Source organism: Amblyraja radiata, chromosome 7 (genome assembly GCF_010909765.2).
Source record: "Amblyraja radiata isolate CabotCenter1 chromosome 7, sAmbRad1.1.pri, whole genome shotgun sequence".
NCBI lineage: Eukaryota > Metazoa > Chordata > Chondrichthyes > Rajiformes > Rajidae > Amblyraja > Amblyraja radiata.
In genome coordinates, this window is record NC_045962.1 from 87,702,880 (window position 1) to 87,708,791 (window position 5,912).

A 5,912-nucleotide genomic window follows, 5' to 3' on the forward strand; every position below is an offset into this window, starting at 1 on the left:
GTGGTCGTGGACGGTGGTGGTGGTCGTGGGCGGTGGTGGTGGTGGTCGTGGACGGTGGTGGTCGTGGACGGTGGTGGTCGTGGACGGTGGTGGTCATGGCGGTGGTGGTGGTGGTGGACGGTGGTGGTCGTGGACGGTGGTGGTGGTGGTCATGGCGGTGGTGGTGGTCGTGGACGGTGGTGGTGGTGGTCGTGGACGGTGGTGGTCGTGGTCGTGGACGGTGGTGGTGGTGGTCATGGCGGTGGTGGTGGTGGTCGTGGACGGTGGTGGTGGTGGTCGTGGACGGTGGTGGTGGTGGTCGTGGACGGTGGTGGTCGTGGACGGCGGTGGTGGTGGTCATGGCGGTGGTGGTGGTTGTCGTGGCGGTGGTGGTGGTGGTCGTGGACGGTGGTGGTCGTGGACGGCGGTGGTGGTGGTCATGGCGGTGGTGGTGGTGGTCGTGGCGGTGGTGGTGGTGGTCGTGGACGGTGGTGGTCGTGGACGGCGGTGGTGGTGGTCATGGCGGTGGTGGTGGTGGTCGTGGCGGTGGTGGTGGTGGTCGTGGACGGTGGTGGTGGTGGTCGTGGACGGCGGTGGTGGTGGTCGTGGCGGTGGTGGTGGTGGTCGTGGACGGTGGTGGTGGACGGTGGCGGTGGTGGTCGTGGCGGTGGTGACGGTGGTCGTGGACGGTGGTGGCGGTGGTCGTGGACGGTGGTGGTGGTCGTGGACGGTGGTGGTCGTGGTGGTGGTGGTCGTGGCGCTGGTGGTGGTGGTGGTGGTCGTGGACGGCGGTGGTGGTGGTCGTGGCGGTGGTGGTGGTGGTCGTGGACGGTGGTGGTGGTGGTGGCGGTCGTGGTGGTGGTGGTGGTCGTGGACGGTGGTGGTCGTGGTGGTGGTCGTGGCGGTGGTGGTCGTGGACCGTGGTGGTCGTGGACCGTGGTGGTCGTGGACGGTGGTGGTGGTCGTGGCGGTGGTGGTCGTGGACCGTGGTGGTCGTGGACGGTGGTGGTGGTGGTCGTGGACGGTGGTGGTGGTGGGCGTGGACGGTGGTGGTAGTGGTCGTGGACGGTGGTGGTGGTAGTCGTGAACGGTGGTGGTGGTGGTCGTGGACGGTGGTCGTGGACGGTGGTGGTGGTGGTCGTGGACTGTAGTCGTGGTGGTGGTGGTCGTGGGTGGTGGTGGACGGTGGTCGTGGAGTGTGGAATTCTCTTTTTCTCACAGAGAGATGTGAGTCTGTGGAATTCTCTGCCTCAGAGGGCGGTGGAGGCCGGTTCTCTGAATACTTTCAAGAGAGAGCTAGATAGGGCTCTTAAAGATAGTGGAGTCCGAGGATATGGGGAGAAGGCAGGAACAAGGTACTGATTGGGGATGATCAGCCATGATCACATTGAATGCCTGTGCTGATTTTAAAGGGCCTAATGGCCTACTCCTGCACCTATTGTCTATTGACTTTCCATTGCAGCTTTCATTGGCACTGGGGATCTCAATGCTAGATCAAATGGAGCACAGTGCAGGTGGTCATGGAGTGATACAGCCTGGAAACAGGCCCATCGGCCCAACTTGCCCACACTGGCCAACGTCCCAGCTACACTACTAGTGCCACCTGCCCGCGTTTGGTCCATATCCCTCCAAACCTGTCCTGTCCATGTACCTGTCTAACTGTTTCTTAAACGTTGGGATAGTCCCAGCCTCAACTACCTCCTCCGGAAGCTCGTTCCATACACCCACCCTCTGTGTGGAAAAACTACCCCTCAGATTCCGATTAAATCTTTTCCCCTTCACCTTGAACCTATGTCCTCTGGTCCTCAATTCCCCAACTCTGGGCAAGAGACTCTGTGCGTCTACCCGATCTATTCCTTTCGTGATTTTATACACCTATAAGATCACCCCTCATCCTCCTGCGCTCCATGGAATAGAGATCCAGCCTACTCAACCTCTCCCTGTAGCTCCTCTAGGGGTACCTGGTTTGGGAGTGTTTGACGGGATAGTGTCCAGCGGGCTTTGCTCAATATTGGAGCTGGGCTGTCTCTATCTCTGCTCGTACATGTCATGCTTATTACAGGAAGTATGTGGGTGATTGATTGGTGGGGTAATCTTGATAGGCCCAATGGCCTAATTCTGTTCTGACATGGACATGAACACTCCCGTAAGCAACACATCTCTCCAGATATTGCTCTAATTACCTTGCTTAGGACTGCTTCCATGATCTCCTGTGCTGTGGTAAAGGACATCGAATATTACACGAGGCACCAGTGCACACTGGCCCCGACAAACATTCCTGGAACAGACAGAATGTGTAGGAAGGAATTGCTGATGCTGGTTTACAAAGAAAGACACAAAGTGCTGGAGTACTCAGTGGACTGGGCAGCATCTCTGGAGAACATGGATAGGTAAAGTTTCGGGTCAGAACCCTCCTTCAGACTGGAGACGATCTGACTAAGGGATGCAATCCGAAACGTCACCTATCCATATTCTCCACAGATGCTGCCTGACCCGCTGAGTTACTCCAGCACTCTGTGAAACGTCACCTATCCATGTTCTCCACAGATGTGAAAAAGCTACTTTTATAACTACTAAACCAGGTTCGCTTCTTAATAAACAGACACCACACAAACTGTTTGGTATACCAGTTCACAACTTTACTTATTATCGGCCGATGGAAGGGAGCGAGAATTCCAGCCAAGTGACCAATATAGACACTCGACTGTCCTCGGTCCCCTTCTCTGAACAACAGAATTACATTGGCTTAAATAGGTTTTTTTTTGTCCCCTTAGCACATTTCACAGACATTAGTCATGGTCAGAGGTACAGGAAAAGGTTTCCACAGAATGCATCACATCAAAGGCCTTTTGTTTACATGTTACAAGATAACATTGGCCATTTGGTTTACGACATTTTATCTTTCTACTTCCCTGGTTCCTCTCTCGTCCTTCATAAACATTGGCCATTTGGATAATGCCATTTTATCTTCACAGAGATCACCCTAGCTCTTTCGCTGCTTCCTCGCTGTCATTTGGTCCCTCATAAACATTGACCATTTGGTTTACGGCATCTTACTTCAAAGATGTGACTAGCTGTTTCTTTCTCTGTCACTTCCTCACTTGGGAGACAATGTTATAGGATTTATTATCTCACACACCCGCAACCTGAGGCAAGCCTAATTTGAGACTGAATATAAGCTGTAAGCTAGCCCAGAAGCCAATTTAATATCTTCTTATATTTTTAACTAAAATTCGGCTTCATCATTCCATCCTTTTATCAAAATTTTGATAACAACTACAGTCCTTGCTGAGTACATACGAAAGACCATAAGCATCTCATCAGACAAATTAATAGTACACTAGTAACACAATCAATTCATAGTGGACAATCGTTCCACAAGTCCCTCCAAACATTTTAAATGGCCACCAACCTCCCCCGGACGTGACACTAAGATACTACCATAGGACAGGAAAAGGATCATAAAAATTGCTCAGCCTTTATTCGGCTTCGCTTGGAACTCCCTGTGTGCTGGTGTAACTGGTTCATGCTTCTGTTGTGTGGCACTGCATTTGCAACATAACAATGCCCTGTCACAAATATACTGTTTCCTTAAAATACACCAGTGCCTTGGTTGTGGCAAAAACAGGTAGATTTAACTGGCCTTTGCAGATCTCTTACTGTCTGTAGTCAGGCTATCTTTGCTGCGCTTGTCATGTTTGACTTCAATCTTCTTTAAAAGGAGGTGTGTACCATCCTTTAAATGTGGGTTAGTCCGCAAGTTTGCCATTCTGAAGAAAGTTCAGTCCATGTGGGCTGGGCCACCCCAGAATAAAGGGAGCATCAATAGCCCATCGTCCTTGTTTCCACAAACTGTTCACAGTCAATCAAATGTGTCCAGCGACGATGATCTTCAATCTTTACAGCAGTTCATGTTGTTAGCAACACTTGGTTGTTCTTTTCAACACAATCTCAATTACTTCTTGTCCCAGCACCATCATCGTATAGCTTTTATGGCCTTGGTCACTGGTTTCCAGCAAAGACTCCTCCAACCTGGGAATGTAGATCTGGCAAGACATGGGTTAATTGCCGTCCATACATAATTAGTTAATTGCCCAGGGCCTGTAGGTGGCTTCCCCCCACTCTCCAGGGGGTGGACACCGCAGCTTTTCCTGTATCAATAAAAAGTTGTAAATCTTGTTCCCAGCTGAGTTTCTCCAGCACTTTTGTCTACATTTGATCCTCCAGAATCTCCAGTTCCTTCTTAACACTTCCCTGTGAACTTATTCTTTAATCCGATTATATCCGAAGAGGCTCTCCCCACCTAAATATTCAATTCTCCAAATATGTTCTCTTCCCCAATCTACTTTATCTTCTCACCTTTTATCCCTGATTGTGAGTTCCCTCAAACCCACTTTTGTAAGTCATAAGACAATTTTTCATCTACCTAATTTCCCTCACACAGCACATGCTACAGCAACATCTTTTTGTTTGCTTGAAAACAGTAATCTTGCTTCATTTGCATTTTAAAAGACAACCTCTGTTATCATATCAAAACAATCTTCCCCAAAAGAACTCACTCAGAATCAGTAATCAATAATACATTTTCTTTTTCTCTGTAATTTTGACATTTCCAATCTCATTTAACACTTTAATCGGGATGAGTCTTTTTTTTTTTTAACTTGGTTCAAAAGATTTATAATCAACCAACACATTTTATCATTCGAGTATAGCTCCGCACCCCATTCATGCCTGTTTCTTAACGGAGCACACCATAAACTGTCCATTTGCATTTTAAAGGACAAACTTCTTAAAGCGACACACAACTTTGCTCATTGCTTCGAATTTCACACATTCCACATACAAAAAACATTGCTTTACAATCAGTACATATACAAAAACATTGTTTTACCAGCATTATATAATTTCATCTTCAAAGACGTCTCTTTGTAATTTCCCTTTTTCTGACAAGACTTCTGTTTACCAAAATCCTGGTTACCTAACCCTAATTGGACATTGATCCAGATCATGATTAGTCAGACTCCCCTTGACTTTTCAGTCTCCCTAGCTCTTTCCTCCTTTCTCCATCAAATTTCCCTTCATCCCCAATTTTTTATAACATAGTTGCCTGTCAGAAAAAGGATTTACCTCCGGGGTAATTTTGTTTTGCAATCCCCATTGACTCTTTCCACCATCCCAGATGCCTGTGGGTGGTGTACACAGTGAATTACTGTTGAATATTAAAATGTTCACATTTTTCCTTATTAATAGTGGTTAAAATGAGGACCATTGTCTGAACTTATGACAGTAGGTAGGCCAAACCTGGGATTACAACAATGTTACTGTAGTTTCAGCAATATTATTAGTGGTTGGTAGAGCTTCACTTCACCTGCTAAATAAATCTAAAATCACTAAGCAATATTTATAACACTGGGCCCTTGGCATTTCAATAAAATCAATCTGTATGCATTCAAACGATCGTGATGGCATTGGCGTCACCCCTGAGGGTATCTTAAATGATTTGCCTGGATTACTTTGTTGGCAAATTTTACATTCAGAGGCCTGCCACCACATTTCCTTTGTTATCCTATCATTCCCTCTTTACCAGCATGGGTAAGACGGGTAAAAATGTATTGTATACACCAACTTGTCCAAGCGGGGTGTGCTGAATCAATGGCACAGCCCTCTTGTTTCCATAGTTATTTTTATATATGAGAGGCGTCCCTCTGTAATGTACATACCTCCTTCATGTTTGGCAGGACCGTTCTATTTACTAGCGTCTGTTTACGTGCTGTCACTATGCATTTGGATGTACAGGCTGCCCTGTTTGGATACACTATCGGCAACTCATTGCCTTTTGCTATAGGGTCCCCAGCACCAGTGTGTGCAGTACATTTAACAATGACCAGCTGTTCTGGTAGCATCAATGCCTTAAACAAATTACGCACAGAAAG